Source organism: Heterodontus francisci, chromosome 46 (genome assembly GCF_036365525.1).
Source record: "Heterodontus francisci isolate sHetFra1 chromosome 46, sHetFra1.hap1, whole genome shotgun sequence".
Taxonomy (NCBI): Eukaryota; Metazoa; Chordata; class Chondrichthyes; order Heterodontiformes; family Heterodontidae; genus Heterodontus; species Heterodontus francisci.
In genome coordinates, this window is record NC_090416.1 from 8,576,023 (window position 1) to 8,593,027 (window position 17,005).

Genomic DNA, 17,005 nt, shown 5'->3' on the forward strand with positions numbered 1-17,005 from the left:
GGTCCCTGGATTTGTTGTGGCAGCGTCAGTGGTCCCTGGATTTGGTGTGACAGTGTCAGTTGTCTCTGGATTTGATGTGACAGTGTCAGTGGTCCCTGGATTTGGTGTGACAGTGTCAATGGTCCCTAAATTTGTTGTGGCAGCTTCAGTGGTCCCTGGATTTGGTGTGACAGTGTCAGTGGTCCCTGGATTTGGTGTGACAGTGTCAGTGGTCCCTGGATTTGATGTGACAGTGTCAGTGGTCCCTAGATTTGGTGTGACAGTGTCAGTTGTCCCTGGATTTGGTGTGTCAGCGTTAGTGGTCCCGAGATTTGGTGTGACAGCGTCAGTGGTCCCTGTGTTTGGTGTCACAGTGTCAGTGGTCCCTGAATTTGGTGTGACAGCGTCAGTGGTCCCAAATTTGGTGTGTCAGCATCAGTGGTCCCTGAATTTGGTGTCACACCGTCAGTGGTCCCTAAATCTGGTGTGTCAGCGTCAGTGGTCCCTGGAATTGGTGTGTCAGCGTCAGTGGTCCCTGAATTTGGTGTCACACCGTCAGTGGTCCCTAAATTTGGTTTGTCAGCGTCAGTGGTCCCTGGAATTGGTGTGTCAGCGTCAGTGGTCCCTTGATTTGGTGTGACAGTGTCAATGGTCCCTGGATTTGGTGTGTCAGCATCAGTGGTCCCTGGATTTGGTGTGACAGTGTCAGTAGTCCCTGGATTTGATGTGACAGCGTTAGTGGTCCCTGGATTTGGTGTGACAGTGTCAATGGTCCCTAGATTTGGTGTGTCAGCGTCAGTGGTCCCTGGATTTGGTGTGACAATGTCAGTGGTCCCTAGATTTGGTGTGTGTCAGTGGTCCCTGGATTTGGTGTGACAGTGTCAGTGGTCCCTGGATTTGATGTGGCAGCGTTAGTGCTCCCTAGATTTGGTGTCACAGTGTCACTGGTCCCTGTGTTTGGTGTCACTGCGTCAGTGGTCCCTGAATTTGGTCTGTCACCGTCAGTGGTCCCTTGATTTGTTGTGACAGCGTCAGTGGTCTCTGGATTTGGTGTCACTGCGTCAGTGGTCCCTGGATTTGTTGTGACAGCGTCAGTGGTCCTTCGATTTGGTGTCACAGCGTCAGTGGTCCCTGGATTTGGTGTGACAGCGTCTGTGGTCCCTCGATTTGGTGTGACAGCGTCAGGCGACCCTGGATTTGGTGTATCAGCATCAGTGGTCCCTGAATTTGGTGTCACAGCGTCAGTGGTCCCTAGATTTGGTGTGTCAGCGGCAGTGGTCCCTGGATTTGGTGTGACAGCATATGTGGTCCCTGGAATTGGTGTGTCAGCGTATGTGGTCCCTGGATTTGGTGTGACAGTGTCAATGGTCCCTAAATCTGTTGTGGCAGCGTCAGTGGTCCCTGGATTTGGTGTGACAGTGTCAGTGGTCCCTGGATTTGATGTGACAGTGTCAGTGGTCCCTGGATTTGGTGTGACAGTGTCAATGGTCCCTAAATTTGTTGTGGCAGCGTCAGTGGTCCCTGGATTTGGTGTGACAGTGTCAGTGGTCCCTGGATTTGGTGTGACAGTGTCAGTGGTCCCTGGATTTGATGTGACAGTGTCAGTGGTCCCTGGATTTGGTGTGACAGTGTCAATGGTCCCTAAATTTGTTGTGGCAGCGTCAGTGGTCCCTGGATTTGGTGTGACAGTGTCAGTGGTCCCTGGATTTGATGTGACAGTGTCAGTGGTCCCTGGATTTGGTGTGACAGTGTCAATGGTCCCTAAATTTGTTGTGGCAGCGTCAGTGGTCCCTGGATTTGGTGTGACAGTGTCAGTGGTCCCTGGATTTGATGTGACAGTGTCAGTGGTCCCTGGATTTGATGTGACAGTGTCAGTGGTCCCTAGATTTGGTGTGACAGTGTCAGTTGTCCCTGGATTTGATGTGTCAGCGTATGTGGTCCCTGGATTTGGTGTGGCAGCGTTAGTGGTCCCGAGATTTGGTGTGACAGCGTCAGTGGTCCCTGTGTTTGGTGTCACAGTGTCAGTGGTCCCTGAATTTGGTGTGACAGCGTCAGTGGTCCCAAATTTGGTGTGTCAGCGTCAGTGGTCCCTGGATTTGGTGTCACAGCGTCAGTGGTCCCTGAATTTTGTATCACAGTGTCAGTGGTCCCTGAATTTGGTGTGACAGCGTCAGTGGTCCCACATTTGGTGTGTCAGCGTCAGTGGTCCCTGGATTTGGTGTGACAGTGTCAGTGGTCCCTGGATTTGGTGTTGCAGCTTCAATGGTCTCTGGATTTGGTGTGACAGTGTCAGTGGTCCCTGAATTTGGTGTGACAGTGTCAGCGGTCCCTGAATTTGGTGTGACACCGTTAGTGGTCCCTGGATTTGGTGTGACAGCGTCAGTGGTCCCTGAATTTGATGTGACAGCGTCAGTGGTCCCTGAATTTGGTGTGACAGCGTTAGTGGTCCCTGGATTTGGTGTGACAGTGTCAGTGGTCCCTAGATTTGGTGCGTCAGCGTCAGTCGTCCCTGGATTTGGTGTGACAGCGTCACTGGTCCCTGGATTTGGTGTGACAGTGTCAGTGGTCCCTGAATTTGATGTGACAGTGTCAGTGGTCCCTGCATTTGGTGTGACAGCGTTAGTGGTCCCGAGATTTGGTGTGACAGTTTCAGTGGTCCCTGTGTTTGGTGTCACAGTGTCAGTTGTCCCTGAATTGGGTGTGTCAGTGGTCCCTAGATTTGGTGTGTCAGTGTCAGTGGTCCCTGGATTTGGTGTGACAGTGTCAGTGGTCCCTGGATTTGATGTGACAGTGTCAGTGGTCCCTAGATTTGGTGTGTCAGTGTTAGTGGTCCATGCATTTGGTGTGACAGTGTCAGTTGTCCCTGGAATTGGTGTGTCAGCGTATGTGGTCCCTGGATTTGGTGTGGCAGCGTTAGTGGTCCCGAGATTTGGTGTGACAGCGTCAGTGGTCCCTGTGTTTGGTGTCACAGTGTCAGTGGTCCCTGAATTGGGTGTGACAGCGTCAGTGGTCCCAAATTTGGTGTGTCAGCGTCAGTGGTCCCTGGATTTGGTGTCACAGCGTCAGTGGTCCCTGAATGTTGTGTCACAGTGTCAGTGGTCCCTGAATTTGGTGTGACAGCGTCAGTGGTCCCAAATTTGGTCTGTCAGCGTCAGTGGTCCCTGGATTTGGTGTGACAGTGTCAGTGGTCCCTGGATTTGGTGTTGCAGCTTCAATGGTCTCTGGATTTGGTGTGACAGCGTCAGTGGTCCCTGAATTTGGTGTGACAGTGTCAGTGGTCCCTGAATTTGGTGTGACAGTGTCAGTGTTCCCTGGATTTGGTGTGTCACTGGTCCCTAGATTTGGTGTGTCAGTGTCAGTGGTCCCTGGATTTGGTGTGACAGCGTCAGTGGTCCCTAGATTTGGTGTCACAGTGTCAGTGGTCCCTGAATTTGATGTGACAGCGTCAGTGGTCCCTGGATTTGGTGTGACAGTTTCAGCGGTCCCTGTGTTTGGTGTCACAGTGTCAGTGGTCCCTGGATTTGGTGTGACAGTGTCAGTGGTCCCTGGATTTGATGTGACAGTGTCAGTGGTCCCTAGATTTGGTGTGACAGTGTCAGTTGTCCCTGGATTTGGTGTGTCAGCGTTAGTGGTCCCGAGATTTGGTGTGACAGCGTCAGTGGTCCCTGTGTTTGGTGTCACAGTGTCAGTGGTCCCTGAATTTGGTGTGACAGCGTCAGTGGTCCCAAATTTGGTGTGTCAGCATCAGTGGTCCCTGAATTTGGTGTCACACCGTCAGTGGTCCCTAAATCTGGTGTGTCAGCGTCAGTGGTCCCTGGAATTGGTGTGTCAGCGTCAGTGGTCCCTGAATTTGGTGTCACACCGTCAGTGGTCCCTAAATTTGGTGTGTCAGCGTCAGTGGTCCCTGGAATTGGTGTGTCAGCGTCAGTGGTCCCTTGATTTGGTGTGACAGTGTCAATGGTCCCTGGATTTGGTGTGTCAGCATCAGTGGTCCCTGGATTTGGTGTGACAGTGTCAGTAGTCCCTGGATTTGATGTGACAGCGTTAGTGGTCCCTGGATTTGGTGTGACAGTGTCAATGGTCCCTAGATTTGGTGTGTCAGCGTCAGTGGTCCCTGGATTTGGTGTGACAATGTCAGTGGTCCCTAGATTTGGTGTGTGTCAGTGGTCCCTGGATTTGGTGTGACAGTGTCAGTGGTCCCTGGATTTGATGTGGCAGCGTTAGTGCTCCCTAGATTTGGTGTCACAGTGTCACTGGTCCCTGTGTTTGGTGTCACTGCGTCAGTGGTCCCTGAATTTGGTCTGTCACCGTCAGTGGTCCCTTGATTTGTTGTGACAGCGTCAGTGGTCTCTGGATTTGGTGTCACTGCGTCAGTGGTCCCTGGATTTGTTGTGACAGCGTCAGTGGTCCTTCGATTTGGTGTCACAGCGTCAGTGGTCCCTGGATTTGGTGTGACAGCGTCTGTGGTCCCTCGATTTGGTGTGACAGCGTCAGGCGTCCCTGGATTTGGTGTATCAGCATCAGTGGTCCCTGAATTTGGTGTCACAGCGTCAGTGGTCCCTAGATTTGGTGTGTCAGCGGCAGTGGTCCCTGGATTTGGTGTGACAGCGTATGTGGTCCCTGGAATTGGTGTGTCAGCGTATGTGGTCCCTGATTTGGTGTGACAGTGTCAATGGTCCCTAAATTTGTTGTGGCAGCGTCAGTCGTCCCTGGATTTGATGTGACAGTGTCAGTGGTCCCTGGATTTGATGTGACAGTGTCAGTGGTCCCTGGATTTGGTGTGACAGTGTCAGTTGTCCCTGGATTTGGTGTGTCAGCATATGTGGTCCCTGGATTTGTTGTGGCAGCGTCAGTGGTCCCTGGATTTGGTGTGACAGCGTCTGTGGTCCCTCGATTTGGTGTGACAGCGTCAGGCGTCCCTGGATTTGGTGTATCAGCATCAGTGGTCCCTGAATTTGGTGTCACAGCGTCAGTGGTCCCTAGATTTGGTGTGTCAGCGGCAGTGGTCCCTGGATTTGGTGTGACAGCGTATGTGGTCCCTGGATTTGGTGTGACAGTGTCAATGGTCCCTAAATTTGTTGTGGCAGCGTCAGTGGTCCCTGGATTTGGTGTGACAGTGTCAGTGGTCCCTGGATTTGATGTGACAGTGTCAGTGGTCCCTGGATTTGATGTGACAGTGTCAATGGTCCCTAAATTTGTTGTGGCAGCGTCAGTGGCCCCTGGATTTGGTGTGACAGTGTCAGTGGTCCCTGGATTTGATGTGACAGTGTCAGTGGTCCCTGGTTTTGATGTGACAGTGTCAGTGGTCCCTAGATTTGGTGTGTCAGCGTATGTGGTCCCTGGATTTGTTGTGGCAGCGTCAGTGGTCCCTGGATTTGGTGTGACAGTGTCAGTTGTCTCTGGATTTGATGTGACAGTGTCAGTGGTCCCTGGATTTGGTGTGACAGTGTCAATGGTCCCTAAATTTGTTGTGGCAGCTTCAGTGGTCCCTGGATTTGGTGTGACAGTGTCAGTGGTCCCTGGATTTGGTGTGACAGTGTCAGTGGTCCCTGGATTTGATGTGACAGTGTCAGTGGTCCCTAGATTTGGTGTGACAGTGTCAGTTGTCCCTGGATTTGGTGTGTCAGCGTTAGTGGTCCCGAGATTTGGTGTGACAGCGTCAGTGGTCCCTGTGTTTGGTGTCACAGTGTCAGTGGTCCCTGAATTTGGTGTGACAGCGTCAGTGGTCCCAAATTTGGTGTGTCAGCATCAGTGGTCCCTGAATTTGGTGTCACACCGTCAGTGGTCCCTAAATCTGGTGTGTCAGCGTCAGTGGTCCCTGGAATTGGTGTGTCAGCGTCAGTGGTCCCTGAATTTGGTGTCACACCGTCAGTGGTCCCTAAATTTGGTTTGTCAGCGTCAGTGGTCCCTGGAATTGGTGTGTCAGCGTCAGTGGTCCCTTGATTTGGTGTGACAGTGTCAATGGTCCCTGGATTTGGTGTGTCAGCATCAGTGGTCCCTGGATTTGGTGTGACAGTGTCAGTAGTCCCTGGATTTGATGTGACAGCGTTAGTGGTCCCTGGATTTGGTGTGACAGTGTCAATGGTCCCTAGATTTGGTGTGTCAGCGTCAGTGGTCCCTGGATTTGGTGTGACAATGTCAGTGGTCCCTAGATTTGGTGTGTGTCAGTGGTCCCTGGATTTGGTGTGACAGTGTCAGTGGTCCCTGGATTTGATGTGGCAGCGTTAGTGCTCCCTAGATTTGGTGTCACAGTGTCACTGGTCCCTGTGTTTGGTGTCACTGCGTCAGTGGTCCCTGAATTTGGTCTGTCACCGTCAGTGGTCCCTTGATTTGTTGTGACAGCGTCAGTGGTCTCTGGATTTGGTGTCACTGCGTCAGTGGTCCCTGGATTTGTTGTGACAGCGTCAGTGGTCCTTCGATTTGGTGTCACAGCGTCAGTGGTCCCTGGATTTGGTGTGACAGCGTCTGTGGTCCCTCGATTTGGTGTGACAGCGTCAGGCGACCCTGGATTTGGTGTATCAGCATCAGTGGTCCCTGAATTTGGTGTCACAGCGTCAGTGGTCCCTAGATTTGGTGTGTCAGCGGCAGTGGTCCCTGGATTTGGTGTGACAGCATATGTGGTCCCTGGAATTGGTGTGTCAGCGTATGTGGTCCCTGGATTTGGTGTGACAGTGTCAATGGTCCCTAAATCTGTTGTGGCAGCGTCAGTGGTCCCTGGATTTGGTGTGACAGTGTCAGTGGTCCCTGGATTTGATGTGACAGTGTCAGTGGTCCCTGGATTTGGTGTGACAGTGTCAATGGTCCCTAAATTTGTTGTGGCAGCGTCAGTGGTCCCTGGATTTGGTGTGACAGTGTCAGTGGTCCCTGGATTTGGTGTGACAGTGTCAGTGGTCCCTGGATTTGATGTGACAGTGTCAGTGGTCCCTGGATTTGGTGTGACAGTGTCAATGGTCCCTAAATTTGTTGTGGCAGCGTCAGTGGTCCCTGGATTTGGTGTGACAGTGTCAGTGGTCCCTGGATTTGATGTGACAGTGTCAGTGGTCCCTGGATTTGGTGTGACAGTGTCAATGGTCCCTAAATTTGTTGTGGCAGCGTCAGTGGTCCCTGGATTTGGTGTGACAGTGTCAGTGGTCCCTGGATTTGATGTGACAGTGTCAGTGGTCCCTGGATTTGATGTGACAGTGTCAGTGGTCCCTAGATTTGGTGTGACAGTGTCAGTTGTCCCTGGATTTGATGTGTCAGCGTATGTGGTCCCTGGATTTGGTGTGGCAGCGTTAGTGGTCCCGAGATTTGGTGTGACAGCGTCAGTGGTCCCTGTGTTTGGTGTCACAGTGTCAGTGGTCCCTGAATTTGGTGTGACAGCGTCAGTGGTCCCAAATTTGGTGTGTCAGCGTCAGTGGTCCCTGGATTTGGTGTCACAGCGTCAGTGGTCCCTGAATTTTGTATCACAGTGTCAGTGGTCCCTGAATTTGGTGTGACAGCGTCAGTGGTCCCACATTTGGTGTGTCAGCGTCAGTGGTCCCTGGATTTGGTGTGACAGTGTCAGTGGTCCCTGGATTTGGTGTTGCAGCTTCAATGGTCTCTGGATTTGGTGTGACAGTGTCAGTGGTCCCTGAATTTGGTGTGACAGTGTCAGCGGTCCCTGAATTTGGTGTGACACCGTTAGTGGTCCCTGGATTTGGTGTGACAGCGTCAGTGGTCCCTGAATTTGATGTGACAGCGTCAGTGGTCCCTGAATTTGGTGTGACAGCGTTAGTGGTCCCTGGATTTGGTGTGACAGTGTCAGTGGTCCCTAGATTTGGTGCGTCAGCGTCAGTCGTCCCTGGATTTGGTGTGACAGCGTCACTGGTCCCTGGATTTGGTGTGACAGTGTCAGTGGTCCCTGAATTTGATGTGACAGTGTCAGTGGTCCCTGCATTTGGTGTGACAGCGTTAGTGGTCCCGAGATTTGGTGTGACAGTTTCAGTGGTCCCTGTGTTTGGTGTCACAGTGTCAGTTGTCCCTGAATTGGGTGTGTCAGTGGTCCCTAGATTTGGTGTGTCAGTGTCAGTGGTCCCTGGATTTGGTGTGACAGTGTCAGTGGTCCCTGGATTTGATGTGACAGTGTCAGTGGTCCCTAGATTTGGTGTGTCAGTGTTAGTGGTCCATGCATTTGGTGTGACAGTGTCAGTTGTCCCTGGAATTGGTGTGTCAGCGTATGTGGTCCCTGGATTTGGTGTGGCAGCGTTAGTGGTCCCGAGATTTGGTGTGACAGCGTCAGTGGTCCCTGTGTTTGGTGTCACAGTGTCAGTGGTCCCTGAATTGGGTGTGACAGCGTCAGTGGTCCCAAATTTGGTGTGTCAGCGTCAGTGGTCCCTGGATTTGGTGTCACAGCGTCAGTGGTCCCTGAATGTTGTGTCACAGTGTCAGTGGTCCCTGAATTTGGTGTGACAGCGTCAGTGGTCCCAAATTTGGTCTGTCAGCGTCAGTGGTCCCTGGATTTGGTGTGACAGTGTCAGTGGTCCCTGGATTTGGTGTTGCAGCTTCAATGGTCTCTGGATTTGGTGTGACAGCGTCAGTGGTCCCTGAATTTGGTGTGACAGTGTCAGTGGTCCCTGAATTTGGTGTGACAGTGTCAGTGTTCCCTGGATTTGGTGTGTCACTGGTCCCTAGATTTGGTGTGTCAGTGTCAGTGGTCCCTGGATTTGGTGTGACAGCGTCAGTGGTCCCTAGATTTGGTGTCACAGTGTCAGTGGTCCCTGAATTTGATGTGACAGCGTCAGTGGTCCCTGGATTTGGTGTGACAGTTTCAGCGGTCCCTGTGTTTGGTGTCACAGTGTCAGTGGTCCCTGAATTTGATGTGACAGCGTTAGTGTTCCCGTGATTTGGTGTGACAGTTTCAGTGGTCCCTGTGTTTGGTGTCACAGTGTCAGTGGTCCCTGAATTTGGTGTGGCAGCGTCTGTGGTCCCTGAATTTGGTGTGTCAGCGTCAATGGTCCCTGGATTTGGTGTGTCAGTGTCAGTGGTCCCTGGATTTGGTGTCACAGCGTTAGTGGCCCCAAGATTTGGTATGACAGCGTCAGTGGTCCCTGGATTTGGTGTGTCAGCGTCAGTGGTCCCTGGATTTGGTGTCACAGCGTCAGTGGTCCCTGGATTTGGTGTGTCAGCGTCAGTGTTCCCTGGATTTGGTGTGTCAGTGGTCCCTAGATTTGGTGTGTCAGTGTCAGTGGTCCCTGGATTTGGTGTGACAGCGTCAGTGGTCCCTGGATTTGGTGTGACAGCGTCAGTGGTCCCTGGATTTGATGTGACAGTGTCAGTGGTCCCTAGATTTGGTGTGACAGTGTCAGTTGTCCCTGGATTTGATGTGTCAGCGTATGTGGTCCCTGGATTTGGTGTGGCAGCGTTAGTGGTCCCGAGATTTGGTGTGACAGCGTCAGTGGTCCCTGTGTTTGGTGTCACAGTGTCAGTGGTCCCTGAATTTGGTGTGACAGCGTCAGTGGTCCCAAATTTGGTGTGTCAGCGTCAGTGGTCCCTGGATTTGGTGTCACAGCGTCAGTGGTCCCTGAATTTTGTATCACAGTGTCAGTGGTCCCTGAATTTGGTGTGACAGCGTCAGTGGTCCCACATTTGGTGTGTCAGCGTCAGTGGTCCCTGGATTTGGTGTGACAGTGTCAGTGGTCCCTGGATTTGGTGTTGCAGCTTCAATGGTCTCTGGATTTGGTGTGACAGTGTCAGTGGTCCCTGAATTTGGTGTGACAGTGTCAGTGGTCCCTGAATTTGGTGTGACACCGTTAGTGGTCCCTGGATTTGGTGTGACAGCGTCAGTGGTCCCTGAATTTGATGTGACAGCGTCAGTGGTCCCTGAATTTGGTGTGACAGCGTTAGTGGTCCCTGGATTTGGTGTGACAGTGTCAGTGGTCCCTAGATTTGGTGCGTCAGCGTCAGTGGTCCCTGGATTTGGTGTGACAGCGTCACTGGTCCCTGGATTTGGTGTGACAGTGTCAGTGGTCCCTGAATTTGATGTGACAGTGTCAGTGGTCCCTGAATTTGGTGTGACAGCGTTAGTGGTCCCGAGATTTGGTGTGACAGTTTCAGTGGTCCCTGTGTTTGGTGTCACAGTGTCAGTTGTCCCTGAATTGGGTGTGTCAGTGGTCCCTAGATTTGGTGTGTCAGTGTCAGTGGTCCCTGGATTTGGTGTGACAGTGTCAGTGGTCCCTGGATTTGATGTGACAGTGTCAGTGGTCCCTAGATTTGGTGTGTCAGTGTTAGTGGTCCATGCATTTGGTGTGACAGTGTCAGTTGTCCCTGGAATTGGTGTGTCAGCGTATGTGGTCCCTGGATTTGGTGTGGCAGCGTTAGTGGTCCCGAGATTTGGTGTGACAGCGTCAGTGGTCCCTGTGTTTGGTGTCACAGTGTCAGTGGTCCCTGAATTGGGTGTGACAGCGTCAGTGGTCCCAAATTTGGTGTGTCAGCGTCAGTGGTCCCTGGATTTGGTGTCACAGCGTCAGTGGTCCCTGAATGTTGTGTCACAGTGTCAGTGGTCCCTGAATTTGGTGTGACAGCGTCAGTGGTCCCAAATTTGGTCTGTCAGCGTCAGTGGTCCCTGGATTTGGTGTGACAGTGTCAGTGGTCCCTGGATTTGGTGTTGCAGCTTCAATGGTCTCTGGATTTGGTGTGACAGCGTCAGTGGTCCCTGAATTTGGTGTGACAGTGTCAGTGGTCCCTGAATTTGGTGTGACAGTGTCAGTGTTCCCTGGATTTGGTGTGTCACTGGTCCCTAGATTTGGTGTGTCAGTGTCAGTGGTCCCTGGATTTGGTGTGACAGCGTCAGTGGTCCCTAGATTTGGTGTCACAGTGTCAGTGGTCCCTGAATTTGATGTGACAGCGTCAGTGGTCCCTGGATTTGGTGTGACAGTTTCAGCGGTCCCTGTGTTTGGTGTCACAGTGTCAGTGGTCCCTGAATTTGATGTGACAGCGTTAGTGTTCCCGTGATTTGGTGTGACAGTTTCAGTGGTCCCTGTGTTTGGTGTCACAGTGTCAGTGGTCCCTGAATTTGGTGTGGCAGCGTCTGTGGTCCCTGAATTTGGTGTGTCAGCGTCAATGGTCCCTGGATTTGGTGTGTCAGTGTCAGTGGTCCCTGGATTTGGTGTCACAGCGTTAGTGGCCCCAAGATTTGGTATGACAGCGTCAGTGGTCCCTGGATTTGGTGTGTCAGCGTCAGTGGTCCCTGGATTTGGTGTCACAGCGTCAGTGGTCCCTGGATTTGGTGTGTCAGCGTCAGTGTTCCCTGGATTTGGTGTGTCAGTGGTCCCTAGATTTGGTGTGTCAGTGTCAGTGGTCCCTGGATTTGGTGTGACAGCGTCAGTGGTCCCTGGATTTGGTGTGACAGCGTCAGTGGTCCCTAGATTTGGTGTGTCAGTGGTCCCTGGATTTGGTGTGACAGCATCAGTGGTCCCTGGATTTGGTGTGACAGCGTCAGTGGTCCCTAGATTTGGTGTGTCAGGGTCAGTGGTCCCTGGATTTGGTGTGACAGCGTCAGTGGTCCCTGAATTTGGTGTCACACCGTCAGTGGTCCCTGGATTTGGTGTGACAGCGTCAGTGGTCCCTGGATTTGGTGTGACAGCATCAGTGGTCCCTAGATTTGGTGTGTCAGTGTCAATGGTCCCTAGATTTGGTGTGTCAGTATCAGTGGTCCCTGAATTTGGTGTCACACCGTCAGTGGTCCCTAAATTTGTTGTGTCAGCGTCAGTGGTCCCTGGAATTGGTGTGTCAGCGTCAGTGGTCCCTGGATTTGGTGTGACAGTGTCAATAGTCCCTGGATTTGGTGTGTCAGCATCAGTGGTCCCTGGATTTGGTGTGACAGTGTCATTGGTCCCTAGATTTGGTGTGTCAGCGTCAGTGGTCCCTGGATTTGGTGTGACAATGTCAGTGGTCCCTAGATTTGGTGTGTGTCAGTGGTCCCTGGATTTGGTGTGACAGTGTCAGTGGTCCCTGGATTTGATGTGACAGCGTTAGTGCTCCCTAGATTTGGTGTCACAGTGTCACTGGTCCCTGTGTTTGGTGTCACAGCGTCAGTGGTCCTTGAATTTGGTCTGTCACCGTCAGTGGTCCCTTGATTTGTTGTGACAGCATCAGTGGTCTCTGGATTTGGTGTCACTGCGTCGGTGGTCCCTGAATTTGGTGTGACAGTGTCAGTGGTCCCTGGATTTGTTGTGACAGCGTCAGTGGTCTCTCGATTTGGTGTCACAGCGTCAGTGGTCCCTGGATTTGGTGTGACAGCGTCTGTGGTCCCTCGATTTGGTGTGACAGCGTCAGGCGTCCCTGGATTTGGTGTATCAGCATCAGTGTTCCCTGAATTTGGTGTCACTGCGTTAGTGGTCCCTGGATTTGGTGTGACAGCGTCAGTGGTCCCTGTGTTTGGTGTCACAGTGTCAGTGGTCCCTGAATTTGGTGTGACAGCGTCAGTGGTCCCAAATTTGGTGTGTCAGCGTCTGTGGTCCCTGGATTTGGTGTCACAGCGTCAGTGGTCCCTGAATTTTGTGTCACAGTGTCAGTGGTCCCGAGATTTGGTGTGACAGCGTCAGTGTTCCCAAATTTGGTGTGTCAGCGTCAGTGGTCCCTGGATTTGGTGTCACAGTGTCAGTGGTCCCTGGATTTGGTGTTGCAGCTTCAATGGTCCCTGGATTTGGTGTCACAGCGTCAGTGGTCCCTGAATTTTGTGTCACAGTGTCAGTGGTCCCGAGATTTGGTGTGACAGCGTCAGTGTTCCCAAATTTGGTGTGTCAGCGTCAGTGGTCCCTAGATTTGGTGCATCAGCGTCAGTGGTCCCTGGATTTGGTGTGACAGCGTCACTGGTCCCTGGATTTGGTGTGACAGTGTCAGTGGTCCCTGAATTTGGTGTGACAGTGTCAGTGGTCCCTAGATTTGGTGCATCAGCGTCAGTGGTCCCTGGATTTGGTGTGACAGCGTCACTGGTCCCTGGATTTGGTGTGACATTGTCAGTGGTCCCTGAATTTGGTGTGACAGCGTTAGTGGTCCCGAGATTTGGTGTGACAGTTTCAGTGGTCCCTGTGTTTGGTGTCACAGTGTCAGTGGTCCCTGAATTTGGTGTGACAGCGTCAGTGGTCCCACATTTGGTGTGTCAGCGTCAGTGGTCCCTGGATTTGGTGTCACAGCGTCAGTGGTCCCTGAATTTTGTGTCACAGTGTCAGTTGTCCCTGAATTTGGTGTGACAGCGTCAGTGGTCCCAAATTTGGTGTGTCAGCGTCAGTGGTCCCTGTATTTGGTGTGACAGCTTCAGTGGTCTCTGGATTTGGTGTGACAGTGTCAGTGGTCCTTAGATTTTGTGTGACAGTGCCAGTGGTCCCTGGATTTGGTGTGTCAGTTGTCCCTGGATTTGGTGTGACAGTGTCAATGGTCCCTAGATTTGGTGTGTCAGCGTCAGTGGTCCCTCGATTTGGTGTGTCAGAGTCAGGGGTCCCTGGATTTGGTGTGTCTGCTTCCGTGGTCCCTTGATTTGGTGTGTCAGCGTCAGTGGTCCCAGGATATGGTGTGACAGCGTCAGTGGTCCCTAGATTTGGTGTGTCAGCGTCAGTGGTCCCTCGATTTGGTGTGTCAGAGTCAGTGGTCCCTGGATTTGGTGTGTCTGCCTCCGTGGTCCCTCGATTTGGTGTGTCAGTGTCTGTGGTCCCTGGATTTGGTGTGTCAGCGTCAGTGGTCCCTGGATTTGGTGTGACAGCGTCAGTGGTGCCGAGATTTAGGGTCAAAGCGTCAGTGGACCCTGGATTTGGTGTCACAGCGTCAGTGGTCCCTGGATTTGGTGTGACAGTGTCAGTGGTCCCTAGATTTCGTGTTACAGTGTCAGTGGTCCCTCGATTTGGTGTCTCAGTGTTCCCTGGATTTGGTGTGTCAGTGGTCCCTAGATTTTGTGTGCCAGTGGCAGTCATCCCTGGATTTGGTGTGACAGCGTCAGTGGTCCCTGGATTGGTTTGTCAGTGTCGGTGGTCCCTGGATTTGGTGTGTCAGCGTCAGTGGTCCATGGATTTGGTGTCACAGCGTCAGTGGTCCCAAATTTGGTGTGTCAGCGTCAGTGGTCCCTGGATTTGGTGTCACAGCGTCAGTGGTCCCTGAATGTTGTGTCACAGTGTCAGTGGTCCCTGAATTTGGTGTGACAGCGTCAGTGGTCCCAAATTTGGTCTGTCAGCGTCAGTGGTGCCTGGATTTGGTGTGACAGTGTCAGTGGTCCCTGGATTTGGTGTTGCAGCTTCAATGGTCCCTGAATTTGGTGTGACAGTGTCAGTGGTCCCTGAATTTGGTGTGACAGTGTCAGTGTTCCCTGGATTTGGTGTGTCAGTGGTCCCTAGATTTGGTGTGTCAGTGTCAGTGGTCCCTGGATTTGGTGTGACAGCGTCAGTGGTCCCTAGATTTGGTGTGTCAGTGTCAGTGGTCCCTGGATTTGGTGTCACAGTGTCAGTGGTCCCTGAATTTGATGTGACAGCGTCAGTGGTTCCTGGATTTGGTGTGACAGTTTCAGCGGTCCCTGTGTTTGGTGTCACAGTGTCAGTGGTCCCTGAATTTGATGTGACAGCGTTAGTGTTCCCGTGATTTGGTGTGACAGTTTCAGTGGTCCCTGGATTTGGTGTCACAGCGTCAGTGGTCCCTGGATTTGGTGTGTCAGCGTCAGTGTTCCCTGGATTTGGTGTGTCAGTGGTCCCTAGATTTGGTGTGTCAGTGTCAGTGGTCCCTGGATTTGGTGTGACAGCGTCAGTGGTCCCTGGATTTGGTGTGACAGCGTCAGTGGTCCCTAGATTTGGTGTGTCAGTGTCAGTGTCAGTGGTCCCTGGATTTGGTGTGACAGCATCAGTGGTCCCTGGATTTGGTGTGACAGCGTCAGTGGTCCCTAGATTTGGTGTGTCAGGGTCAGTGGTCCCTGGATTTGGTGTGACAGCGTCAGTGGTCCCTGAATTTGGTGTCACACCGTCAGTGGTCCCTGGATTTGGTGTGACAGCGTCAGTGGTCCCTGGATTTGGTGTGACAGCATCAGTGGTCCCTAGATTTGGTGTGTCAGTGTCAATGGTCCCTAGATTTGGTGTGTCAGTATCAGTGGTCCCTGAATTTGGTGTCACACCGTCAGTGGTCCCTAAATTTGTTGTGTCAGCGTCAGTGGTCCCTGGAATTGGTGTGTCAGCGTCAGTAGTCCCTGGATTTGGTGTGACAGTGTCAATAGTCCCTGGATTTGGTGTGTCAGCGTCAGTGGTCCCTGGATTTGGTGTGACAGTGTCATTGGTCCCTAGATTTGGTGTGTCAGCGTCAGTGGTCCCTGGATTTGGTGTGACAGCGTCTGTGGTCCCTCGATTTGGTGTGACAGCGTCAGGCGTCCCTGGATTTGGTGTATCAGCATCAGTGTTCCCTGAATTTGGTGTCACAGCGTTAGTGGTCCCTGGATTTGGTGTGACAGCGTCAGTGGTCCCTGTGTTTGGTGTCACAGTGTCAGTGGTCCCTGGATTTGGTGTGACAGCGTCAGTGGTCCCTGTGTTTGGTGTCACAGTGTCTGTGGTCCCTGGATTTGGTGTCACAGCGTCAGTGGTCCCTGAATTTTGTGTCACAGTGTCAGTGGTCCCGAGATTTGGTGTGACAGCGTCAGTGTTCCCAAATTTGGTGTGTCAGCGTCAGTGGTCCCTGGATTTGGTGTCACAGTGTCAGTGGTCCCTGGATTTGGTGTTGCAGCTTCAATGGTCCCTGGATTTGGTGTCACAGCGTCAGTGTTCCCTGAATTTTGTGTCACAGTGTCAGTGGTCCCGAGATTTGGTGTGACAGCGTCAGTGTTCCCAAATTTGGTGTGTCAGCGTCAGTGGTCCCTGGATTTGGTGTGACAGTGTCAGTGGTCCCTGAATTTGGTGTGACAGTGTCAGTGGTCCCTAGATTTGGTGCATCAGCGTCAGTGGTCCCTGGATTTGGTGTGACAGCGTCACTGGTCCCTGGATTTGGTGTGACAGTGTCAGTGGTCCCTGAATTTGGTGTGACAGCGTTAGTGGTCCCGAGATTTGGTGTGACAGTTTCAGTGGTCCCTGTGTTTGGTGTCACAGTGTCAGTGGTCCCTGAATTTGGTGTGACAGCGTCAGTGGTCCCAAATTTGGTGTGTCAGCGTCAGTGGTCCCTGGATTTGGTGTCACAGCGTCAGTGGTCCCTGAATTTTGTGTCACAGTGTCAGTTGTCCCTGAATTTGGTGTGACAGCGTCAGTGGTCCCAAATTTGGTGTGTCAGCGTCAGTGGTCCCTGGATTTGGTGTGACAGCGTCACTGGTCCCTGGATTTGGTGTGACAGTGTCAGTGGTCCCTGAATTTGGTGTGACAGCGTTAGTGGTCCCGAGATTTGGTGTGACAGTTTCAGTGGTCCCTGTGTTTGGTGTCACAGTGTCAGTGGTCCCTGAATTTGGTGTGACAGCGTCAGTGGTCCCAAATTTGGTGTGTCAGCGTCAGTGGTCCCTGGATTTGGTGTCACAGCGTCAGTGGTCCCTGAATTTTGTGTCACAGTGTCAGTTGTCCCTGAATTTGGTGTGACAGCGTCAGTGGTCCCAAATTTGGTGTCTCAGTGTTCCCTGGATTTGGTGTGTCAGTGGTCCCTAGATTTTGTGTGACAGTGCCAGTGGTCCCTGGATTTGGTGTGTCAGTTGTCCCTGGATTTGGTGTGACAGTGTCAATGGTCCCTAGATTTGGTGTGTCAGCGTCAGTGGTCCCTCGATTTGGTGTGTCAGAGTCAGGGGTCCCTGGATTTGGTGTGTCTGCTTCCGTGGTCCCTTGATTTGGTGTGTCAGCGTCAGTGGTCCCAGGATATGGTGTGACAGCGTCAGTGGTCCCTAGATTTGGTGTGTCAGCGTCAGTGGTCCCTCGATTTGGTGTGTCAGAGTCAGTGGTCCCTGGATTTGGTGTGTCTGCCTCCGTGGTCCCTCGATTTGGTGTGTCAGCGTCTGTGGTCCCTGGATTTGGTGTGTCAGCGTCAGTAGTCCCTGGATTTGGTGTGACAGCGTCAGTGGTGCCGAGATTTAGGG